Source organism: Ceratotherium simum, chromosome 14, assembly GCF_057802395.1.
Source record: "Ceratotherium simum simum isolate JZ-2026a chromosome 14, ASM5780239v1, whole genome shotgun sequence".
In the NCBI taxonomy this organism is placed as follows: domain Eukaryota; kingdom Metazoa; phylum Chordata; class Mammalia; order Perissodactyla; family Rhinocerotidae; genus Ceratotherium; species Ceratotherium simum.
In genome coordinates this window covers 56296683-56323007 of record NC_141913.1, presented here as the reverse complement: position 1 = coordinate 56323007, position 26325 = coordinate 56296683, and the positions used below count along the sequence as shown (strand labels likewise).

Genomic DNA, 26325 nt, shown 5'->3' with positions numbered 1-26325 from the left:
AGCCAGCAGGGAATTAGTGCTCTCTCCCTTCTCTGGACTCCCAATACTCAATTTGTACTCCCTTAATACTATGTCACACAGTGACTTAGAATTGCTTGTGTTCTATCCATAGCTTATCTTCCCAACCAGATTTTAATACCTGAAGATAGAAACGTCTTATTAATTTTTATATTCCTAACCAGAAACTACTATTAGATATTTAATATATATTGCTTAAATTCTTTGATATCACGTAAATATTCCTTGACTATTGAGTAAATAAATGGATAGGAAAATCCACGTTGCACAAAACTGGCTAAATCTCTTCTTACCAAAATGAAGCAATCTATCTCCCATAAAATCAAAAGTCATTATTACAAATGATCAGGGATAGGCAATTCTATCTAAACAGGCCACATGAGCTTTCCATTTCATTCAGTAAAAGACAAGTCTTTGCAGTGGTCTCTAAGGCCCTACATGATGTGACTCCCACTCGCACACTCTTCTTCCCTTGCCCTCTCCACTGTCTCCTTGATGCTCTGAGGATACTACGAACATGCTGCCATTTAGCACCTTGTGCTGACTGCAAATATTACCCACCAATCCCCTCACTTCCTTCAAGTCTTTGCTCAACTGTCACCTTCTCAATGACACCTCCCCTGACCATGCCATTTAAACTGTAATGCAAAACTCTCTTAACCACGTTATTTTTTTCTAGCATACAAAAGCACTTTCTTATTAGGTTGTCTTTCTCCCCCTTTTTACATTAAAGAACGTAAACTTTACAAAAGCAGGGATTTTAACTCTGCTTTACTCACTGATGTCTCCCAAGAGTCTAGGGCCATGCCCAGGAGTAGCAGGTACTCAGTAATCATGAGTAAATGAACTGTAGACATGCAAACCTAATCAGGTATGGTGATCAGATACCCTACCTACCTTCACCTCCCTCACTCCCCACCTCAAGCCATAATCTACCATTATTTAGGATAAAACACAAACCTCCTTAACACGGTCAATAAGGTCCTACAGGGTCTGGTCATTCTTTTCGTGGTCATTTCTGGTCCATTCACACCGAAAGCATTCACATTTACCATATTTTTGCTCAACACAGAACATTTTAACATACTGTCCCTTTGATTTGAAATGTTTTTTTCACTCTCCTCTTTGACTAATTCCTTCACACCTAAGCTCATCTGTCAGTTCCTCAAGGAACCATACCCTGCTCTTCCTGACTGGGTGAAATCACCCAATGGCAGGATCTCAGAATACTGCATCTCTCTCCTGCCTAGAATTTTCATCTGGGATGTATACTTAGATCTGTCTGTATAATTATTTGATTAATGCCTATCTCCCCAGCAGACTATGATCTCCATGAAAGCAGAGACTATGTCACTTTTTCTCAACATTTTACCCCAGCATCTAGCTGGTACCTGGCCCAAAGAAGGCACTGAATAAATATCTGTTGAATGAACAGTGAAGTGCAATGAATGAGAACGCTGCTCCACAATGATGGCAACTTGATGTATATAACTGCCCGACAGCAGAATCAGTAACCGATTCTGAGGTGATGAGTGTTACTGTATTAACCTCACTATATTTGGGGTTCAAGTGGTGATGCTTCCCACTATCGCATCCATTTCATAGAAAACAAGTGACTGATAACCACAGTAAAAGTACTTGGTAATAATCTACTTGATAATTCATCCTTTTTCAACTATCAATACACATGCAACTCAATACTAACATTAAATAAACAAAATTCAATCCCAGACATTAGAAATTATAAAAAGTTCTACTAGGCCATACGGTCTTTTATCTCTTCCTTTCATTTTCTAGGCAAAGATTACTCTGGAATTTTTAAGAGTATCTGTTTTTCTGTTTGCACTTCCAAAAATATATGCCATCTTTTTATAGGATTGCCATCTGTCTCATCATGCCTAAGTAAATGTTCTGAATTAGTTATTGCTTTTCTAATTGTAAAATTTTAAGTTTACATATATACTTGAATATGTGTATAAGGTTAAAGGGAAAAGGTTTTACACATGAATACTTTATCCATATGGGCAGAAGATATCTTCAAATAATTTCACAACTTTTTTTTAAAGAAATGATTGGAGGTAATCACGCCTGTCATTATAACAACTAATGAAAAATTTAAAGGATAACATCCAACAACTACTTAACGTTCAACAAACGAAACAGCTTTATCATTGCCATTTTACAAGTGAGGAAACTGGGTCTCAGAGACATTAAATTTGCCTAACAAAGTTAAATAATTTGCCACTTGGAAAGAGCAGATCCAGAATTTGAACCCGAATGCTGACGCCAAAGCCCCGCCCATCAGTCTAGCGCTTACATCAGTGCTTCCCAAACTTTGTGGTCTGAAGGCCTCTTCATCCTCTTAAAATCTACTGAAAACCACAAGAAGCTTTGTCTATATGGGTTATATCTATTGAAATTTACCCTATTAGAAATTAAAACTGAGATTTAAAAATATTTAATAATTCATTCTAAAATGACAATGTACTCATTACATGTTAACATAACATTTTCATGAAAAATGAATACATTTCCTCAAACAATAAAAATTAAGTGAAAGAAAAGGCACCCTTTTACATTATTATAAATCTTTGTTCTGTCTGACTTAAGACAGCTGGACTTTCACGTCTGCATCTGCATTCAATCTGTCACAATATGTTGTTTCAGTTAAAGTATAAGAAGAAAATTCAACCTCCTACGGATATATAGTATATCCGGAAAAGAGAGCAATATTTTATTTGATAACCTTCTCACATAACTGGATATTCTTCTTGTGACACTATACCAAAAATCAACAAGTGATAGTTTCTTAAAAGTTAGTTTCACTGTAAAATCTGAAACCATACCAAGAATTTTTTTACTCTATTACATTCAAATCCATTGGTCTAGCTTGCATTTTGAATGAATCTTTTATGCATGCATGATTTTGTAACACCATGTATTAATTATTTCTTTATATACTATAAAAAAATTATATTTGCTAATATCATTGCTAATCTCATCAGAAAAGTCTTTAAGTATTGGGAAGCAGCTAAGCTAACAGTGGTAGACAGAAGATTTCCGCAATTCTAATTTTTGCCTGAAAGTTTGAATTTATCATTGGCAACAATACTGTAAGTAATAACAGGCTTTGATCATTTATGAGAAAATATCTATTAAAAACCCAAGCTGAATAACCACAGTTTGTCTGTCAATTGTTCTTTTAGGTAAAAGTGGTGTTTCACAAAAAAGTAGCTATCTCAGCTAGCAGCTCAAACAATGGCACACACACTTCCTCTCGAGACACCTTTCTTTCTTCAGTATGTGGTAAAGAGTGCTTTCTACACATGTCCACCTCACCATAAAGGTTTTGAAAAGATGTGTACTCAGGGTCAAGATTTAATAAAATTAATAATTTTTACACTTCATCAATGACATTCTTAAATGTAACTGGAATTTCTTTTTCCTCTAAGTGCTTGGAGGTGAAGAACGTACGACTACTACGAAAGTTCAATACTACGATAGTTGGTGCCACTGCCTTGTTCGTGGTAAGGGACCATCAATTTTATGCACCATCACTCTTGCACTCTCAGTGAAAACGGCAATACAATGAAAAAGGAAGATGTTTTAGCATTATCATAAAGAGGAATCCACAGGCTATACTTTGAGAACTCTTAGCTTAAACTACCTGTGAAGACAGTTTAAAGGAACAAAGAGAAAGACTTTTAATGTAAGCAAAACATCCATACAAAAAGTTAGCAAGATAAAGGAGTTTCCCTGTTCTAACTCTCTCTCTGCACTAAAGGTTGCACTGTCAGTTTCTGAGCACGCCTTGGTTCATGCTCTTACATTTCCATTTCAGTTCCCTGGATTCTACTCCACTGTTCCTGAATCTGTTAGTACACTACTTGCCACTACCTTTATAAAACAGGAAAAATAAAGAACAGATTCTAACGCCTTTCCACAAAGGGAGAAGCAGAAAGGAGGGAAAGGAATAGACCACACGATAAAAAAGAAAATAAGGGCAACGGCCAATAATATAACATGAAATATGAGAGAATTTAGCTTCCAATGTTTGTTATGCCAATAAATATGAATGAGACAAACTCAACTATTAGAAGAAAAAGATTTTCAAATCTGGTCTAAAAAAAATCCAATCATATTTTATATGGAAACAACATACTAAAACCAACTGTCTCAGAAAGTTTCAAAAGATCACAAAATCTCTATTAGCCACCAATTTCGAACTACCCTTTTCTTTCTTCAGCATTCCTGTGATTTTCTTGTTCTATCAGATGAATTGTATTTAGCTGTATTCTACTTGAGATCAGGAATGTTATCACTCTTGTGATATCTTCAGTACCTAAAATAGTTCCTGGGCAGGGCTGATGTTCATATAAACTTTTCTGAATTTAAATTCATTGCATGATTTAAACATGTAAACAAAGGAGTATATTTTTTAAAAGTTCGTTCTACAAAAAGTTAATTGACTTGTAAGCACGAAATAAATGCAGATGGCTAAAAAAAAAAATTCTGTGTAATTAGATGTAAGGAAAACCACTCTAAAAAGACTAGGAAAACATTACTTTTAAAAAAATCCAGGCCTTTGTACAGACTGCCTTGCAAATGTGACTGACTTCTAATTCTACTTATAAGAAGTACCAAACTGGAAATCATAGATGATGCATTATGTAAGGATAGCGATTACATAATTCAGACTGATAGAGTTCAGTCAATGGATATCTAAAGAAAAGATATTTGTAAATTAACAAGAGTGCATATTTACTTGTTTTAATGTAAAATAAAATGTTTAAAAGCACATGAGTCCGTACTTCAGTGCAATTTTTCATCTAACTGACAAATACCAATCCTAATTGTATCAGAAAAAAAATCGTCTAAGAAAAAAATGAAAAAACGCATATGCTGACAACACCAAGAAAGCTAGAGTAACAATAGTAATATAAGACCGTGTTACATTCAAGGAAAATTGGTCATACAAAACTAAAAGGGGCACGTTATACACGGTATAATGCACAAAGAAGATAAAATTGCCAAAAAATCTTTACACACAAAATGGAACAACATTAAAATGTCTCTTTCAGGGGTCGGGGAAGGGTGAAACGGGCAAAGGGGGTCACTGGTAGGGTGACAGACGGAAAGTAGACTTTTAGTGGTGAACAAGATGTAGTCGATACGGAAGTCAAAATACAGTGATGCACTCCTGAAATTTATATAATGTTATAAACCAATGTTACCGCAATAAAATAAATAAATAAAATAAAATGTCTCTTTCAGCCCAAGAAAATTAAATAAACAAAAATGAAGAATACAGCAATTTAAATTACATAATTACTTTACCTATTAGATATATGGGATTCTGTAGTCTAAAAAGTGAGAATATATCTCCTTTTCAAGAATTTATGGAATACTCAATGTGACAATATATTAGGCCACTGTGAAAATCTTAATAAATTAAAAAATCAGAAAAATCTCATTAAATGACCACAAAGCATTAAAACTAAACAGAAAAAAACAAAAAAAAAATTTAAATAAATTAAAATAAAATCACCAAACATCCTTAAATAACTCTTGAATCAAAGAGGACATCTCAAAGAGAACAGAAATTGTATACTATTTATAAACTAACATAATGAAAATGCTACATATCAAAATCTATGCAATTCTGTAAGAGTTGTGAGCCTAAAACTAGGCACACAGAAAACTTCAAAGCTTTAAACATTTACAAAACTCAACAGTAAGGAATTAAAAGAGATAAACTATGCATTCAATTCCAGAAGGCAGCAATTAGAACAACAGAAAAAAGAAAAAGCAGAAAAAAATAAAGATAAAAACACAAATAAATCAGAAAATAAAAAGTCGAGCCAGCCCTGATGGCCTAGCAGTTAAGGTTCGCATGCTCTGCTTCAGAGACCCGGGTTCTGTTCCCAGGCATTGAACCATACTACTTGTCTGTCAGTAGTCATGTTGTGGTGGTGGCTCTCGTAGAAGAACCAGAAGACCTTACAACTATATGCAACTATGTACTGGGGCTTCATGAGGGGAAAGAAAGAGAAAAGGAGGAAGACTGGCAAGAGATGTTAGCCTAGGGTGAATCTTCCCCTGCAAAAAAAAAAAAAAAAAAAAAAAGAGGAGGAGTAGTAGTAGTAAACACTATAAGAGTTGATTCTTGGATTAAACAACAAGAAACTTAATTGGTAAACAACTAGCTGTCATAATCAAGAAAAAAGGAAAATATATTTATAAAAAATTAGAAATAGAGAGAACAATAACTACAGATCCATGAGAAATCAAAATATGTAACAGTACTTTGAAAACTCTCTAAAAATTAATTTGAAACTCAGATGAAATAGATAATTTCATGGCAAAATATATATTACCAAAATTTGCATTGGAAGAGGTAACAATCCAAAAGAGGCTAACAGCTGTCATAGAACCTGAGAAAGTTATCAAAGAATTCCCATGGTCTTCTCTTCCCTTGGGAAGAAAAAGTAACAAGTCAATAAAGACATGAGGCCAATATTCACTTAACTACTTCAGGGCATAGAGATAAAAAGAAAGGTCCCCAAATTTATTTTTAAAGCCAAAAGAATATTGATAACACAATTAGACAAAAACACACATTAAAAAAAAACCCAAAAAACTCCGATCTCACTTATGAATACCGAAATACAACTCTTAAATATCAGCAAACATTGGGAGTGGGGGGGGGAACCATTCAACCAGATAAGGTACATCCCACCATAGATAGCTAGCATGCCTGTTTACCTGTACATTTATCACTATAATTTACCACAGATCAAAGGAGCAAAACCATATGATCACAGCTATAAATCATAAACAAGATCTGAAAAAAAATAACATCAATTCCTGACCCCCCCAAAAAAACTCTTTGTAAAATAGAAATAGATGGACATTTAACATGATACTTATAACAAAATTAAGAGCCATATGAATAATGAAGAAATGCTAAAAGCCAGCAACAAGGATGCCAATTATCAACATTATTAATTAGCATTACTTTCAACATATTAGCCAATTAATTAGACAAGAGTAGGAAATAAGTATAAATATTGAAAAAGAGGAGACAAATTATCATTATTTACAAATGACATAATTGAATGAAAACCTGGAAATACAATAGATGCAGCTGAACAACTATTAGGAAAAAAAGAGAGAACTCAGTCAAGTGACTGCTTACAAAATTTATATGTAAAAATCACTAGTAAGCCAAAGCAATCCTGAGAAAATAGAACAGAGATGGAGGTATCACACTCCCTGATTTCAAAACATACTACAAAGTTACAGTAATCAAAACAGCACAGTATTGACACAAAAAAGACACACATATCAACAGAACGGAATCGAGAGCCCAGAAATAAACCCTCACATCTATGGATAGCTAATTTTTGACAAAGGAGCCAAGAACATACAATGGAGAAAGGAAAGTTTCTTCAATAAATGGGGTTGGGAAAACCAGACAACCACACGCCAAAAAATGAAAGTAGACCATTATCTTACACCATATACAAAAATTAACTCAAAATGGATTGAAGACTTGAATGTAAAGACCTGAAAACCATAAAACTCCTAGAAGAAAACATAGGCAGTACATTCTTGGACACTGGTCTTAGCAGCATCTTTTCAAATACCATGTCTACTCAGGCAAGTGAACAAAAGCAAAAATAAACTACATCAAACTAAAAAGGTTCTGCACAGCAAAGGAAAGCATCAACAAAACCAAAAGACAACTTAAATTGGGAGAAGATATTCGTAAATCATAAATCATGTAATAAGGGGTTAATATTCAAAATATATAAACAACAACAAGAAAACAAACATCCAATTAAAAAATGGGCAGAGGATCTGAACATACATTTTTCCAAAGAAGATATACAAATGGCTAACAGACACATGAAAAGACATTCAACATTACTAATTATTAGGGAAATACAAATCAAAACCACAACGACATATCACCTCACGCCTGTCAGGATGGCTATTATTAAAAAGACAAGAAATAAGTGTTGGAGAGGATGTGCAGAAAAGGGAACCCTCATATTCTGCTGGTGGGAATGTAAACTGGTGCAGCCACTATGGAAAACAGTATGGAGCTTCCTTGAAAATTAAGAATAGAACTATCCTATGATGCAACTATGCCACTTTTGGGTATTTATCCAAAGAACACAGAAACACTAACTTTAGAAGATTACATTCATTGCAGCATTATTCACAATCACCAAGACTTGGAAACAATCTAAGTGCCTATCAACAGATGACAGGATAAAGAAGATGTGGTTTATATACAATGGAATACTACTTAGCCATAAAAAAGATGAAATCTTGCCATTTTCGACAACATGAATGGAACTTGAGGGCAATATGCTAATCAAAATAAGTCAGACAGAGAAAGCCAAATATCATATGACTTTACTCATATATGGAAGATAAAAACCAATAACAACAAACAAACACATAGATATAGAGAATAGATTGGTGGTTACCAGAGGGGAAGCGGGGAAGAGGGAGGTCGAAAGGGGTAAAACAGCACATGTGTACAGTGATGGATGGTAATTAGTCTTTGGGTAGAAATCGCAATTAATGATGTACACCTGAAATTTATATAATGTTATAAACCAATATTACCTCAATAAAAAAAAACCATTAGTAATTCTATATTTTAAAAAGCTAGTAGAAAATATAATAAAAGACTAGGTTCTATTTATAATAGTTTCAAAAAAGATGAAATTAACTTTTAAAAATGTCCACAACTACATGAAAAACTTTAAAACTCCTCAGAGGATCATATAGATATAAATATATAGAAAGACACATCTTGTCTTAGATAAAACAGTTCAATCTCGTCAAAATACGAACTCAAGAACCCAGGAAAACATCAATGATGTTTTTGCAAGAAACCTAACAAAATAATATTGAAGTTAATTTTGACATATAAACAATGAAAAGAGTAAGAAAAATTCTAAACGATAAATAAGGGAGAATGACCTGCACAAGATATAAAACATATTTTAACAGCTTAAAAGGAAGGGGAAAAAAGACTTAGAAAGTCAAGAAACAGACAGATACATATGAAAAGGGTATGTGACTAAGAGATGTTAAACTATTGGGAGAAAGACGGATTGACGAGTAGATTGGATAACCATTTGGGAATGGTGGGGAAAGCAATAGTTTTATTTCTCATATAAAAATTAATTCCAGAAGTATCAAATATGCAAACATAAAAAAAACATAAAAGTTGGATAAAAATCTTTAAAACACACCGTGCTGGGCCGGCCCCGTGGCTTAGCGGTTGGGTGCACGTGCTCCGCTGCTGGCGGCCCGGGTTCGGATCCCGGGCGCGCACCGAGGAACTGCTTCTCCGGCCATGCTGAGGCCGCGTCCCACAGACAGCAACTAGGAGGACATGAAACCATGACACACAACTATCTACTGGGGCTTTGGGGGAAAAATAAATAAAAAAAAAAAATTTAAAAAACACACCGTGCAGGGCAGAAAGCCTTTCTATGCATAACATAAAACCTTGAATCAATAATGGAAAAGATCAATAAATCTAACAATGCAAAATTTAAAATTTCTGAACAGCCAAAAGAATGGCATAAATACAGCCAAAAGAGAAACTGTAGGAAAACTGCCAACATATGACAAAGGATTAATTTCTGTAACATAGAAGGTGCTCTTAGAAATCAGTAAGAGAAAGGCACACAATCCTATAAGCAAATGGGCAAAAGATACGAAGGGATAGTTCACACAAAAAGAACGACACAAGGAAGAAAGGCAAGAAAACGAGAGAGAAATCAAGCAAGCCAGACAGAGAGAAAACAAATTCAACTGGCCAACTAACACCCTGGAAGATTCTCAATTCATTTATCACAAAGAAATTAAAGGAATTTAGGGGTGATGGGAACTGTTCTGTACCTTGATTGTGGTGGTGGTTACACGACTGACTGCATTTGTTAAAACTCAATAGACTCTATGTTCCAAAGGGTGAGTTTCAATGTAAACTGTATCCCAACTTTAAAAATTCACTAAAAAGGAAATTCAAAACAAAACAAGATAATATCTTTCACCTATGAGTTTGAAAAGTTAAATCAATAACAATGTTGGCAAGGGCATGGGAAACTGAGCACTCATAACTAATTGTTGGAGTGTGAACTGGTACGATTTGTGGAGGATTATTTGAAAATATTTATCAAAATTTTAAATCCACATATGCGTTAGCCAAGTAATTATGCTATTAGCAATTTATCTTTTAGATATATACTCAAGCCAAAAACAAAGACATATGGAAAATGATTCCTTACAGTATTAAAAAAAAAAAAGGCTAACATTACTTCATCGTGCTCTAGTAGTGGCCTACAATTGGTAAACATAGGCCACATACTGGCCTAGTATGTGCTGGGCTTTGGTTTTAAGCCTTCTGAATATACTGCATCTTATTTAATCCCTATAACCCTGTTAAGTTTGGTATTATTTGTGAAGCAGCGTAACATAGCAGGAAGCACTCCTCTGGAACCAGAATGCACGAGTTCACGTATATCATGGCTCCACCATTTAACAGTTGTGTGATCTTAGAAATAACAGTATCAATCAATCAAGTTAGTTGTGAGGTTTAAATGTGTTAATACATGTGATGTCCTTACAACAATGCCTAGCACACATTAAGCTATACAGATGTTTGCAGCTAACAGTAGTAGCAACAATTATGACATTCCCATTGGATAGATGAGGGAGCTGAGGCAGAGATTAAGGCACTTGCCTAAAATCACAGAACTGATTCTATAGAATGAGCCCACTTAATCACTATACAAGACTTTTACACATAACGCATCCTGGTAAAGACATGGAATTAACCTAAATATCAGGAAATAATAATAATACACATAAAAAATCAGTGGACTAGTGGGGCCGGCCCCGTGGCTTAGCGGTTAAGTGCACGCGCTCCGCTGCTGGCAGCCCGGGTTCGGATCCCGGGCGCGCACCGCTTCTCTGGCCATGCTGGGGCCGCGTCCCACATACAGCAACTAGAAGGATGTGCAGCAGTGACATACAACTATCTACTGGGGCTTTGGGGGCAAAAATAAATAAATAAAATCTTTAAAGAAGGAAAAAAAAAAAAGAATATCTTTACTCTTACAATAATAGCCATATTTAAAAAAAAAAAAAGAAAAAGACATGGAATTAACCTAAATATCAGGAAATAATAATAATACACATAAAAAAATCAGTGGACTAGTGGGGCCGGCCCCGTGGTGTAGCAGTTAAATGCACGTGCTCTGCTGCTGGCCGCCCGGGTTGGAATCCCGGGCACACACCGAGGCACCGCTTGTCAGGCCACGCTGTGGTGGCGTCCCATATAAAGTGGAGGAAGATAGGCATGGATGTTAGCCCAGGGCCAGTCTTCCTCAGCAAAAAGAGGAGGATTGGCATGGATGTTAGCTCAGGGCTGATCTGCCTCACAAAAAAAAAAAAAAGAAGAAGAAGAAATCAGTGGACTAGTTTAATAAATTATAATCCATCAATATAATGCAATATTATGCAAAGAGATCCAAGAGACATTGTTGGCAAAAGGCAAACTACAAAACATAATGCAAATATGATCCCATTTTTGCATATATTTATATGCCTAAGTGTGTACAGTAAACGTCTCAAAGAATATCCAAATATTGGTGATTACACCTCTAGTGAACAGGAAAAGGGATCAGGAAGCCCAGTAGACATATTTTCTATATTAGTTCTTTCTGTAACCACTGAGCAGGTTTTACTTTACTACAGAACAACCATCTCACCCCACACTTACAAAAGAAAATGAGGCAGTCTAGGTAAAAGAATGTTTATGTGTTTCAGCTACCTGGTATGAAAAGCAGGACTCTGATGCCCTCAGGGTCAAAGGTCTCAACAGCTTTCCTTAATCTATCCCCCTAAACCTTCCCAAACTCTTCCCAATTCTTCCTAGGTTCTAATCTCATGATGCAAAGTCTTGCCCTTCATGTCCTGCCTCATTCCATGTACCTCACACTTGTATTTCAGTCTTTTGCTTCCCTCTTCACAATCTGAGTCTTTTCTGGCGGCTCTGCTCCCTGTGGACGCTAGAAAGGAAGCCTTCATCTAGCAGAACCGCTGACACCTAACCACCTTGGCACCCCTGAGTTCAACTCACACAGCAATACTTCTCATCACTCACTACGGTTTCTCTAAGTTTCCTTAACTTATGCCCACCTCTTTCTTTGCCTCCCTCTCTTGCCTTATTTATCACTCCAGGTCACATCCCTGTCCTGACACAGATAAAACACTGCACTTCCTTGAAAAGTAAAAGGCAGAGAGCTGCAAGCCATAGTAAAAACACAGGGATGAAAGATAAAGTCCTTACCCTCACGGACCTTGGATTCTAGTACAGAATATAAGCAAACATTTACAGAGGACTATGAGAAGGGCTGTAAAAGAAAGGTATTCAGGATGCCATCGTCCTTCAGAGGAGAGACGCGCAACTCACACCAGGAGGAAGAGGTAGTTTCCCGTCACTACTGCTACTATTTATGCTACTCTACTACTATTACTAATATCACCATGCCCACCACCCGCTCGGAGGTTACTACGTACTAAAAAACATACATTAATCTTCTTGAATCTCATAAGAACTCTATTTGGAAAGTACTGTCTTGATCTCCATTTTAAAGAAGAGCAAACTAAATCTTAGACTGTTTACCCATTTGCCCAAAGTCACAGAGGAAGTTGCCAAGTAACAGACCCAAGTACTGACCTTTGGTGCATGATCCAAAACCCACCCTTTGTTCTGACTGGGCTAACACTATATGGGGCCTGGGAGGACAGAGCCTTGTCCTTCAGAGCACGGACTCTGGAGCCAAAATGCCGGAGTGCAAATCCCAGCCACCATTTCTAACGACCCTGGGCATCAAGCCTCAGTTTCCTCATATGAAAATGGGAATACAAAAAAGGATATACCCAGGGGAATTCACTTCTGGCATGACGGAACGAGGAGGCTGATAAATCCTCTCCGCAAAAAGCAACTAGAGAGCCAGCCAAACTGTCAAAAGCAACCGTTCCACGACTTTGGAGATAAACTAACAGCATACAACTGAGAAACCTATCCATGAAAACCACTGAACTTAGACATTTCATTAAAATTACAAAGTTCTGTGCTCCAAAACACATCATTAAGAGAAAGATAAGCTACAGACTGGGAGGAAATATTTAATTTGATATATCTGATAAAGGATTTACACCCAGAACAAATATATAAAGTTGACTCCCACAACCGAATAATAAGACAATCTGATTTTTAAAATGGGAAAAAAGACCTGAATAAACCTTTTACTAAAGAAGACACACAAATGGCTAATAAGCACATGAAAAGGTGCTTAATAGTATGGATCATTAGGAAAATACAAATTAAAACCACAATGCAATACCACTATACAACCACTAGAATGACAAGACCTAGTGTTAGCAAGGATGTGGAGAAACGGAACCCTCATACATTGTTAGTGGGAATGTAAAATGGGTTGGCTGTTAAACATTTTTCTTCCTTATTGTGGGAAAAATGATTAAAATGCATGGCTAAATATATAGAACAAAAAGATATGTGATAGGGCAGGTACATTTCAGAGCCCTAGAAATCACTCTGTATCAGTTCACACAGATCATCTACTTTATTTTCTATAGCTGTATGGTACTTGTGCCTTGCCTTTTATTCTTTTTGTGGTACTTTGAGGAACAGAAGTTTCTCATCTTATTTTAGTCGAATTTGTCAGTCTTCCTTTATCGTTCACCCCTTCTATTGTCTTAAGAAGTCCTTCTGACTTAAAGCACATATTCTCCTGTATTTCCTATAAGAGTATTGAAGTTTTACATTTCACATGTAAGTCCTTGATTAATGTAGTACTGATTTATTTATAAGGTAGGGATTAATTTACATTTTTCCAGATGGATAACCAATTGGCTCAACATATTCATAGAAAAATATTGACCCTCATAATAATCAAGGAAATGCAATTAAAATAGTACTGATTTTTCAACAAGTCAAATCAGCAAAGATTTTTCTAAATGATGATATTCATTACTTAAAAATGTCTTAATTTAGTTGTAAAAAATAACTTGCTACACGCAACTCTTAAAAATATTCATATTCTGTGACCCCAAATGCTATTTTTATAAATCAAATAATATGAAACCAAAGCATAACAAGGTCCCCTGCATTATTATATATGAGAAAAAGTCAACTTAAATTTTAAAAATCAGAAACATTCTAATTTCCAACAGCATGAGAACTGTAAACAAAATTCTGGCACATCTACACAATGGAATTTTAGGGACTAAAATTGATATTTATAGAGTTATAAATAACATGGGGGAAAAGTTCATATTGTTCATTTGTTAAATGCAAAAACACAGGAAACAAAATCGTATGTAAAGCGTGGTCTCGATTATGTAGAAAGAATAGGGAGGAAAACCTGGCCAGAAAGTAACACAGCAGAACTGTCAACTGGATCACAGGAGTCTTTGTAAATATTATTTTCAATACTTTATTTTAAAAATACTCTATAATAAACATGGAGTGTTTTTATAAGAATAAAGTCTGTGAGCTTGCTTGTTCTTAAGCTACTTTTTAAAAGGGAATGGCTGAGTAAATCAATCAGGTTAAAGCAAAATGCAAGGCCTTTTCTTGGCTTTCAGTTACACCATGACCACCAAACAAAAAAATAAATCAATAGATGAGAATACTGTATTATTTTTGTTTTATTAGAACATAGCCTCCTCCTTCTCCTTACCCCACCCAAATAACTTGTTGCAAATCTGACATTACATTTTGTTTGGTGCATGTATAGTCAGGGACTGGCCTGAAATATTCAAAGTCTAAATGACAAGAGTAATAACCCCACCAGCTTTTCAATGACCCTCTTCCCTCCTTACTCAGTTTATAGTCCATGATTAATCATAATCATCCCCTAGCTTATACCCTCAATTCCCTCCCTCACTCTCACTCTGAAAAACTCTCTTGGCAAAACCACCACATTGGTTAAATCCAACTCTGCCTAGGCCACCCCTGCACCCTTACAGGGAATGTGACTGGGGAAACACATAACCACTCTGAGTGGTCTCACTCTATAGTCATGACCATGAACCTCAGGTGGAGCCTTACCGCTGCCTGGAAATCAAACTACATTTCCCTGGTCCGTTCACTCTCACTTTCCTTGCCAACCATTTCACATCTTTCCTCACACCTATAACGCTTACTCCCCCATCTTCAATCTCAGCTGATGGCCCAACCTCCTATTTCACTGAGAAAATTAAGGACAACAGAAGAAAACTTCAGAGTCCAACACCCACATCTACCCACTTCCCATATTTACTTCCATCCTGTTACTCTACAGATCCACAAACCTTTCTATAGGCACCTCTCCACTTGTGCACTTAATCTCCTTCACTTCCAACAATTTCCCTCTCTATTAGATCCTAAAAATGTCATTTCTCATATACATAAACAACCTTGTCTTGATCACACTCTTGATCACACTTTCACCACCAGCAATGGTTGTCTCTCTCTTTAATCTCTTCTACAGCAAAATACCTTGGGAGAATCAAGCATACTAGAGGTCTACAATTCCCTTTCTCCCACTCTCTCTTAAACTCACACCAGAGGCCTACTCTACCACCACCACACAGAAACAGCTTTTGTCAAGGTCACAAAGGATGTCCACATTGCAAATCCAGCATCAATTCTCAGTCCTTATCTTAGATGCTCTATCAGCAACACTGGACACACCTGATCACTCTTTCTCAGACTACTCTGCTTCCAATCTCTTAACGTTGGAGTACCCCAGCACTCCAACTTTGCTCATTTCTTCTCCAGCTACACTCATGCCCCTCAGTGACTTCACTCATTCTCACACTTTAAATAACATCCACGTGTCATTCACTCCCAAATTTCTATCTCTTTATTTAGCCTAGTTATAGTCAATTCCCTGTCTTGACACTGCCACTTTGCTGTCTTATAAATATCTGAGACTTAACACGTTCAAAACAAAACTCTAGATCTTTTCCATCCATCCCTCCCCAAACCTGCTCTACTTACAGTCTTTCCCACTGCTTATGGCTACTCCATTCTTCCAACTGCTCAGATCAAAACCTTTGGAACCATCCATGGCTCCTCTCTCTCACACTCCACATCCAATATGTCACATGACCCCAATCTCAGCTATCTTCAAAATATATGCAGAATCCAAACACTTTTTACCACCACACTGGTCCATGCTACTGTCCTATCTCACTCGCATTACTGCAACAGCCTCCTAATTAGTTTCCTTGCTTTCTCCTTCGGCCCCCTACAGTCTTTTCTCAACATGGCACTAGTGCTCAGGGAACTGGCACTGGCTTCTGATACTACTCTGAGTAATAAAGTCCTTTATCTCTGGCCCAGGAGTCACATGTCTTCTGGCAGCAACTAGGAAAGTGTCTCAGGCTAACTTGTTAGCTTGCACATAAGGTAAAATCTCCGACTCTTCACAGTTCTTGACAACAACACAAAAATATAAGTAAGTGAAACAGTAAATGTCATAGCATTGTTTTGACTTCTTTTAGAGCCTCTAGATCTTACCACGATAAGCTCTATTTTATAGAGCAATATGAATATTTGCATGGCTACAAAGTTGGATAAAGAAATTTAAAAATAACCAAGTTAAGAAAAACAGACTTAAAGTTGCTATATAATTTAAAATTCAATAAATTAAAAATAAATTTCTAATTATAGAAAAACCTCTAATAAATTTTCAAGTGATTCCCTCCCACTTTGTAGGCTACTGACACAAAAATATAGGGTAGCACTAAGTTTGCTGTGTAACACTGCGTGAATCTCCTGAGTTTCAGTTTTCCCATATAAAATAAAGAGGTTGACCTCCCAAGCACGTCCAGCTCTAAAATTATCTGATTCAATGAAAATAAAAATATGCAGAGACTTAAAATTCAACCTGCAGATAACATTTACGTGAGCATTTCTAAGCATCTTTTCCTATAACTGTGTTCAATACATTTCTAATAAACTGAATATGAAACAAATGTTCATAAATTCAATCATTTAAAATGTTAATGGAGCTGGCTTATTAGAATTGATTAATGAAATAAACCTACTCCTTAATTTTTTAATTCAGATTTTGACACGTTGGATTTAAAAAGTAGCACATTTATATACCGATTCACCACTGTCTTTATGTATATACATATTAAATTTTTAATGTATACATTTTTATACCTTTCTAGGCACTTACCAATGTTTTAGCTAAAAACATGGCAAATTCCCTAAACAATCGTACCACTTTCACTGCCTATCAGAAAGTATGACCTCACTGGTTAAACTACTAAGTAGGTAAGAGCCTTTGAGAATTTCTGACAAACTACTAACAATTAAATAGAGTCCAAAGATCTGTGTTTGTTTTTATTCTGGGGCAGAGGTGCTGTACCCAATAGTATAATGATGAATTTCCTTCATTACTTTTCGTTCTTCAAAATTTAAATTTGTTTATATATAAAATCTCTTAAATATATTGAACTACTAAAGCAAAAATTTTTAACTTCTACAAGCAACATGCACATAAAAACCACTGAAAAGTAATACAACTGCTTTGACTGCTCTCAGCCTTTAAATCTTAACACAAAAGTTCCAATTTAAAAAGCAATTTGTCAATTATTCAAATGCTTTTGCATAGAACAAATAAGATTTTTTCACACAGTTTGCATTAGAGAATACGAGCTTTAAGTTAAAATAGTCTTTTCCTCATTTTCTATAAGTACACCCAAATTAAGAATAGCAGATTTGGGATACAAAAAGTAATCCACATAAGATTTATTAAATGTATATTACAGCAAACGTAAACCTCATTCATTAATCATTAGAGATAAAGGGGATCCTAAAAAGCAGTAATTATTCAAATTAGTAATATAGCCCTATTAAGCAAATAATACAAAAACATTACAAAATGAGAAAGGTTATATGCATTGTAAAATAGTAACTTAATTGTCAAAAGTAATCACTTACTATAGGTTGCTAAACAAGGGATCTCTTGATGCTTTTAAAATAATCTAACTTAAAATAACTCATATTATCCACTGTAGATCAGCAGGCATTTCATAATTAAGTCACACAGAGCTCAGTGACATAGATGTAGCTTCATGACAGCACTAACTGAAAACCATTATTTAAAGAAAAATTAGATTTGGGTTTCCCTCAAAGTAAAAAGCTTTAATATTCCCTGATGCTAGCAAAACAAACAAAAACTATTAAAAAGAACAAAAAAACTTTGGAAGAGCCTCTGATGAAACATATACTTTTTTTTTTTTTAGGAAGATGGGCCCTGCGCTAACATCTGTTGCCAATCTTCCCTTTTTTTTTTTCCTCCCCAAAGCCCCAGTATGTAGTTGTATATCCTGGTTGTAGAGTTGTAGCTATTCCATATGGGACACCATCTCAGCATGGCTTGATGAGCGGTGAGTAGGTCTGTGCCCAGGATCCGAATCGGCGAACCGCGGGCCACTGAAGCAGAATGCTCGAACCTAACCACTACGCCACCTGGCCAGCCCTGAAACATATACTTCTTTATGTCCTCTACCCTCAAAAAACACAGGGACAATGAAAACTGGAAAGCAAATGACAACAGTGTTAACTGGCTTAACCAAACTGGACAGAGCTGAAATCCAAGCCTGTTGGAAGGGAAGGCAACAAAAAGCAAGGCTAAGAAAAGGTATCACAAATCTGAAAAAAACAGTCAGATGCTATTTATTTAAAAAAGTGGTGGGAGAACAGTTAGAAAACAAAAACTCCTACAGTCAAAATTAAAAATTCAGTAGAGGAAAATTGAGGAAATTTTCTCCCAACCCCCCCCCCAAAAAAGTGACTTAAAAATTTGAGAAAAAAGCTAAAAAAATTAATATACCAATCCAGAAGGTCCAACACCCAACAAAGAAGAGCTTCAGTGAGGAAATGAAAGAAAATGAAGGGGAAGAAATTTTAAAATTTTCCCAGAACTGAAGAACACAAGTTTGCAGACTAAAAGGATCCATGGAATGCTCAGTACAGCCAAAGAAGAAAAAATAATAATCAGGTACATGAAATTTGACAATTTAGGAGATAATACAAAGGTACTATAAAGCTTCGAGAAAGAGAAAAAAATTACATACAAATGATTGGGAAACAGATGGCATATGACTTACTAGTAACACTGAAAGCTGGAAGTTGGTGGAGCAAGGCCTTCAAAATTTCAAGAGAAAATTTACTTTCAATACAGCACACATTTACAGTCAATGACTCTTCTTGTGCACCTCCACACTTCTCCACATCCATGCAGGGTGATATGGCTGGTTCTAGCCAATGGACTTTGGGCAAAAGTGATATGTGTCACTTCCGGCCAAATACTTAAGTGCCAGCTCGTGACCTGTCAGCTCTCTTTTGCATTTGCTGTGGTAACTTGGAGCCATGGAGTGATAGGATGGGGAACTGCAGGTGAAAGCAGACTGGATCCAAAGAAGACACCAGAGGAGCCCACAGCAGGCCTGTAGGAGCCTTGGTGAAAGCAAGAAATAACCGTTTATTTATGCACTGAGATTTCAGAGTTAATCTGCCACTGCAGCATAACCTACTCCATCCTGACTAAAACATTAACCTAGAATTCTACACACAGTCAGACTATAAATCAACTATTTAGAACATAGACATTTTCTGACATGCGAGGTCTCAAAAAGAAAAATATACACACACCCCCATCCCCTTTCTAGGAAGTTACTAGGAGGATGAGCTCCATCGAATCAAGGAGGTAAACTAAGAAACAGAAAATAGGTAACCCCACGTAGGAAAGAGGAGAAAAGACTCTCTAGGTTGATGGTATAGCTCCTGCTGTTCAGCCTGTTTGAGATACTGCCCCTGCTGCGTAAAGTTCTTCCCAATCAAACACAGGTCACCCTCCAAGAGCCAGCTGTACTGTGAAATCCTCCATGAAGACACACATCCAAATTCCCCAGCTCCCACAAGTAAATGAAGCCAACTTGCACCAATGGCAAGAAGAGATGCGCACGTCAGACTCCATGCTGTGACTCTGGCAGAACAGAGCCTCCACCTCCTCATCATCTGGATAAGGATGGAGCTGGTCAATAACCAGAGGTTCCCTCTAATTCTCACACACAGTAACTCTACAAATGTGTAAAACCACTACAGTCCTAATACAATTCTAGGTTTGATACATGCTGACATATTCTGACAGTCTGTGACATTTGGTAATAATGTTTTTCCCTAAGTATATATATTTTTTTACTTTAAAAGCAATGTCAATAGACAAAAATAACTATTGTCCAAGGGATGATATTTCCTTTAAAAACCAAAATTAAGCTTTAATAACAAACACCTTGGGCCTGCCCCATGGCTTGGCGGTTAAGTGCTCGCGCTCCACTGCTGGCGGCCCGGGTTCGGATCCCGGGCGCGCACCAATGCACCGCTTCTCTGGCCATGCTGAGGCCGCATCCCGCGTGCAGCAACTGGAAGGATGTGCAGCTATGGACATGCAGCTATCTACTGGGGCTTTGGGGGAAAAAAATAAATAAATCAAAAAAATTATTAAAAAAAAAAAAAAAAACCTTCATTATTATAACCATCGAAAGGAAAATCATATAAAGTAACAAGTCTACGAGTGAGAACTCACCTTACTTTAAAAGCGTATCAACCCTGTTGTTTCAACCACCCAGCATGTTACTAGTGTGGCCAGAATGACGTCTATCACGACAAGTACAACCACAAGCAGTGTCAAATGAGAGGCTCTCTGGAGCACTTGGTGAGTACACCCTTTCTAAATAGTTCTAAAGAATCACATTAAACTCTTAAAATTGTTTTTGATGGAAATCTTATCTAATAGGAGCCATATATTCCTCTGCCTTCTTAAAAGAAATACTTTAAACACAAGTGTGTATATTAAATATAACATGTCACTAAACTGCTATATAGACAGATGTCTCTTCAGATGACCAAATTTACCTGTTAGAAAAATTTCAGGATGGCATAGTGACACCTTCAGGGTTTACTGATGCTCAGATAACTGTTTGTCTCCCAGGCCTTCAGAGCGATATGGTCTTGTCTTCTTTCTTCTCTATGACTCAAGAGTCTGCTCCCAGGGACAATGGGACAGTCACCGCTCCCCAAACATAGTCTCCAAGTGTGATGTCCTTTTAATAATTTTAAGAAAAAATTTCAGTGTGATGGCTGTTAAGAGTGATAAAACAATATTAAAACAAACAGTATGAAAACAAGAGCACAGGGCCTTGCAGAAGTGAAGTACCTTTTTTGTTCTAGATCTCCCACCAAGTGACTGCAATGACCCAGTGCCAAGCCATCCAGTCGCTGCTCACACTGCCACCATCTGTAATGCTCACAATTCTAGTAGCCGGCACCACTAATACTTCTGTAGACTCCTATCCTCCTTTCTCTTGTACTTCCATTTTTCTTGTCCCTTTGGTCTCTCACTCCTTCCCCACACAGGGCTTCGTTAACATCCTCCGTCTTACGTGGATGCTGCTGATTAACCAGAATACTCCTTCTAACTAATCTCAGTATATTTTAAACTAATTATTGCTATTAGCACTTGTATATTCCAGGCACTCAACTCATATATTTGCATGCATTATCTCATTTAATTTTCACACCAACGTTGAGAAAGGCACTATTATGATTTTACAGATAAGGCAAATAAGACAGTTTATTTTAAAAACCTACCTTACAAAACCACAGTGCTGAAATTCAACCCTAGATCTGCATCCCTATGAAAGACTGCCTATGCCAGCTGCAATCGAAGTCATGTAGGTCTCTGTCTTGTCTAATTCCACGGGAGTTTTTCCTTCCTGCTTAATTCTACATCAGATAACCGAGGATGCCAGAAAGTTCCAGACAACTGAGGTTATTACCTCACTAAGCTATGTAAGCTAACATCAAGGGAAACGTGCTTTGGAGTGGTTACTCTCCACACACTATAAATCACTATACTTCCAGAAGTGACGAAGGCCCGTGCATCTTCGTGATCAGCCAGTTGGGTATGTGCGTGAACCCAGATGGTTATGGCTCTACAGGTAGAGACAGTTCTCTCTCTGTGGGGCTATTTGGGCCATGCAGTTACAAGGACTTTGGCCTTATCAGTGCTATAAATTATTCAGCGGACCAGATTAGCTCAGATAGAGATAACTAAGCAACACAAAAAACCAACAGATTTCTAAGATCTACACAGCACATCTTTGCCTTTAACGTGTACATAACAACATAAAAACTACAAGCACTTTCCGTACATCACGTCCTGACTCAGTGGTGAGGCCCCCGTGGGATGTGTTAGAGAGACAAAGACCTCAGACCACGCCCTGCCCATATGATACTTAGGTGGGGAGATAGACCAGAGATAAGTAAACAAAATAATTACAGACTGTAATAAATGTTATGTCCAAAACATACAAATTGATAAGATGGGATTACTAAAGGAGCTATAAAGAATACTAGTCAAGGAAGGCTTCTCCGAGGTGGTGACCCTGGGCATTAAGATCTGAGAATGAACCAACCATATGAGGAACCCCTGAAGAACATTCTAGGCAAACAGAACTACAGTGTCAAAGGTGAGGAAGCCAGAAGCTTGGAATGTTGAGGAACAGAAAGGCCAGAGCATAACTCTGTGGTAAGGAAGAGAGAGCGTTGTTCAAGATGAGCCGAAGAACTAGGCAGAAATCTTGTAGTTGATGGTAAAGAGTTTGGATTTTACTTTAAACAAAATATATACCCAAAATAACTCTGTCAGACGGATTATTACCCCTTCTTTAGCCCCCTATGAGGAATAAGACTCAGAGGGAATCTAAATGTGTTCACGGTCACATAGCTAGTAACATACACTTTTTCCTAAAGATCTAAAACCTCCAAAATGTCCTCTGTGTGCAATGTGAGAAATGAAACCTTAAATGACTTTATCTAAGTATGCCTATTTTTGAAACATCAACAAGACTAACGGCCACCTAAAAACTGTCCCCACTAAGTAAAATTTAATGTTTGTATGGATCATCAAAGCAGACCCTGAAGTCAGTTTGAAGCAAAATGTGCCCTTAGTCCTAACGCCTTCACCACTTATTAGCTAAACCAACATGCCATACAGCGTAATAAATTAACCATAAAAACATTAATGACAATCTCACTCTCAATACAATCTAAAACATGTCCCAATGTTGTTTCTTTTTTACTACCTGGTCAACTCTTTCGATCCATCTAGCCATACAAGAAAGTTTCCCCTTTTTATGACATATACTAGTATTTATAAATTTCTCCCTTGTAAAAGGAATAATTTTACAAAAGTACTCAGACACCAGAGAAGTGCCATTTCCAAAACTGGAAGAGGTTAGGGATGAGGACAAGCGAACTGAATTAGACAATCTTCACTTCCCATAAAAGATGTAACAAACAGAAAATAGCACAAGGTGGTCCTGGCTGTAGGTCATTTACCTACCTACCCTTATTAAGACAGTCACGCATCTTAGCGATGGGGATAGTTTGCAAAATGCAACCCTGGGCAATTTCGTCATTGCGCAAACATCAGAGTGCACTTACACAAACCTAGATGGTATAGCCTACTACACACCTAGGCCATACGGTACTAACCTTACGGGACCGTCGACGTATATGCAGTCAGTCACTGACTGAAATGTCTTTCTGTGGTGCCTGACTGTATACATGTCCATGAGCTATACCAGATTATAAATAACACGGAGTATTTGACCTCAAACTTCAGCATCTTTCTGGGCTGTGTCTATTAACCCATCTCACATTACGGCATATTTTTGAGAGAACAGTAAGAGCAATTGCCACAAATTCAGCAATGGACATAACATTTTCTTTCCTGGGAGTATATCATGACATAAAGAAGATCACACAATTACTTCTATGAGCAAAATAAAAGATACATACTACTAACAACACAAAAGTTGCCCGAAAACTGACCACAATGGAGAAAACTACCAGAACTTTCTCTGAGCAGTGAAGTTACATAACAAGTCTTAAGATACTTGCTTCTGTTCCCTAAAAAGAGGGCCATTAAAAGGAACACTCAGGACCACGAAACGACTCAGAATCCAGTCAGTACAGCACAGAGCTTTTCCTCCCAGCCCCCTGCTCAATGGCACCCAAACCCTCTCTGCCACTCCCTGCAAGGTGCTGCCAAGGGAAGGGGCCAGGTGACACCTGAGGGTGTGCCCCTGGGTCCTATGGAGGCCATGTTTAAGGCCTGCCTGTCTTCCCACTAAAAGAAGGGGAAACGGGCAGTGCCAGGTACTTCTCACCAATTCAGAAGATAGCTAAAGATCATCATAAAGGGAAAAAGTTTCAAAAGAGATGTTGAAGGGAGTCCCCAAAAGGGTAAAGGTTCAGGTGAATAACCTGGTTGATCCTTACCCAGACCAAACAGTGGAAAGCACACGCCACACCCCAGAAAACGTTCTTCTAAGAATCTTCATCAAGTCTAAGGTCAATGAGCCAGCTTCCCCAAAGGCAATAAGAAAACATTAGGGAGGGTGCTGGAAGCAAACGGTTGAGGCCACCTCTTGTTTAGAGCAGGGATGGATTCTGACACTTACCACATCCACCCTAGGTGATGCAGAACGGACGCGAAATTAGCACAGGGCAAGTACCACAGGCTACTTTTAACGGTTTTATATGTGCAACTTGGTGAACAACGCCATACAGGTTTTTAAATAACACTGACTCTCCACAGCACTAAACATTCCTTCTAAAATTCATTCATTCAAGTAAGCTAAGTAGATTTCATGTTGTGGGAGTCGGTGGCTTAAAAAAAAATGTCAAGATAAATTTATGCCTACTAGGGTTGAGAACACGTCAAGACATTTCATCTTGAAGTAGATGGCTGTTTACTTTTGATTACAAATACACCTTTATTCCCAGGAAGACAGTCAATTAACAACGTACTCGGGAAACGTTCTGCGTCTCATTCACTTTATCATCACGAATCATCACGATTACTACATTCTCGGTCCTCATACAGAGCAGCATATCGCCTTATCGGGGTAGACGTTCAAGAAACGTTTGTAGGGCTGAATTCAACATTCTATTTTCATTACCGGAAGCCTGATTCCACCACACATCCCCACCTGGCCCTTAATTCCAAAAAGTAGGGATGGGCACCCCAAATTTCACATGCCGACTAATGTTAAGCTGGCATACAGATTACTGCAAGTTTTGTGCCAGGACCTGCCACTGAGAAATGTCACTAGCTCTGCTGCACGATGAGCCACCATGGTGTCCCTGAAGTTGCCAACTCCCGAAGCAAATTAAAAATTAAGGCCCGTCTCGGTTGCACGGGCAGTTTAAAATCCCACGATCCCCACCTCCGGGCAAGAGCCTTCCCAGCCAGAAGCCCCTCCCGCGGAGACGAACCCAGGCGCCCGGCCCACCGCGACCTCCCGGGCGGCGGGGCGGCACGGACGCGGCCTGGGCCCTCCCGAGCGCCGAGGCCCCGGGACCCGAGCCGAGGCGGGGCCGGGCCGAGGGGCCGCGCAGGCCCGCGCCGCCGCCCCAGGCCTCGCCGGGCCCCGGCCTCCCCGCGGCGGGCCGCGGGCAACAAAGGCGGCGGCGCGGGCCCGGCGCGCGGCGGCTGGGGGCCGGGCGGGCGCGGGGCGGAAGCAGGCCTCGGCCCTCCCGCCCGGCTCCCGGCCGCCGCCCCCGCGCCCCCGCCGGCTCCCGCCAGCGCCCCGCCGAGCCGGCGCAGGGCCTCGCGCCGCCGGGCGGCCCCCGGGCCCACCCGCGCCGGAGCCGCCCCCGCCGCCCGAGGAGAAGGGGCGCCCGCGGCCGTCTCCCGGGCGTCGGAGGAGAGGAGCGGAAGGCAGACCCCCGCCTCGCCCCGCAGACGCTCACCGGCGGCCGCCCGCTCCGCTTCCTCGCCCAGCGCCGGCGCGACTGCCGCGCTCGGCCCTCCTCTCCCGCAACTCCTCCTCCCGCCTCCTTCCTCCTCCTCTTCCTCCTCCTCCTCCTTCTCAGTGGGGGCGCGCCGCCGCCGCGCCTCGGCCCGCGGGGGGAGCGGCTGCCGACGAGCCGACGGGCCGCCCCGCGCCCACCACTCGGCCGCGGCGCCGGCGGGCGAACGGGCGCGGGGCGCGCGGCGGGGGCGCGCGGGCCTGCGGCGCGGGGGCGGGGGCGCGGCGGGGCCGGGGGCGCGCGGGCGCTGGAGCCCAGTCAGAGCCGGCGCCCCCCCGCCCGCGCCCGCAGGCCCG

The 26325-nt window shown here is 38.9% G+C and overlaps 1 protein-coding gene across 6 annotated transcripts in view; it reads right to left on the bottom strand.

The window, feature by feature from the left end:
- The window catches only part of SOCS6 (suppressor of cytokine signaling 6), a 35687-nt gene extending 9627 nt beyond the window's left edge, over positions 1–26060 (bottom strand). The window contains exons 1-3 of one of the 6 annotated variants that reach the window (XM_087439333.1): positions 25970–26060; positions 21062–21249; positions 19255–19603 (exon numbers count right to left, since the gene is read on the bottom strand). The gene's annotated coding sequence lies outside the window, so the exon portion shown is untranslated. Of the gene's footprint in view, positions 1–9296; positions 9430–19254; positions 19604–21061; positions 21339–21362; positions 25442–25969 lie in introns of those variants that run through there. The other 5 variants (XM_087439332.1, XM_087439330.1, XM_087439331.1 and 2 more) reach the window with 5 other exon arrangements.
- Positions 26061–26325: the final 265 nt, after the last annotated feature.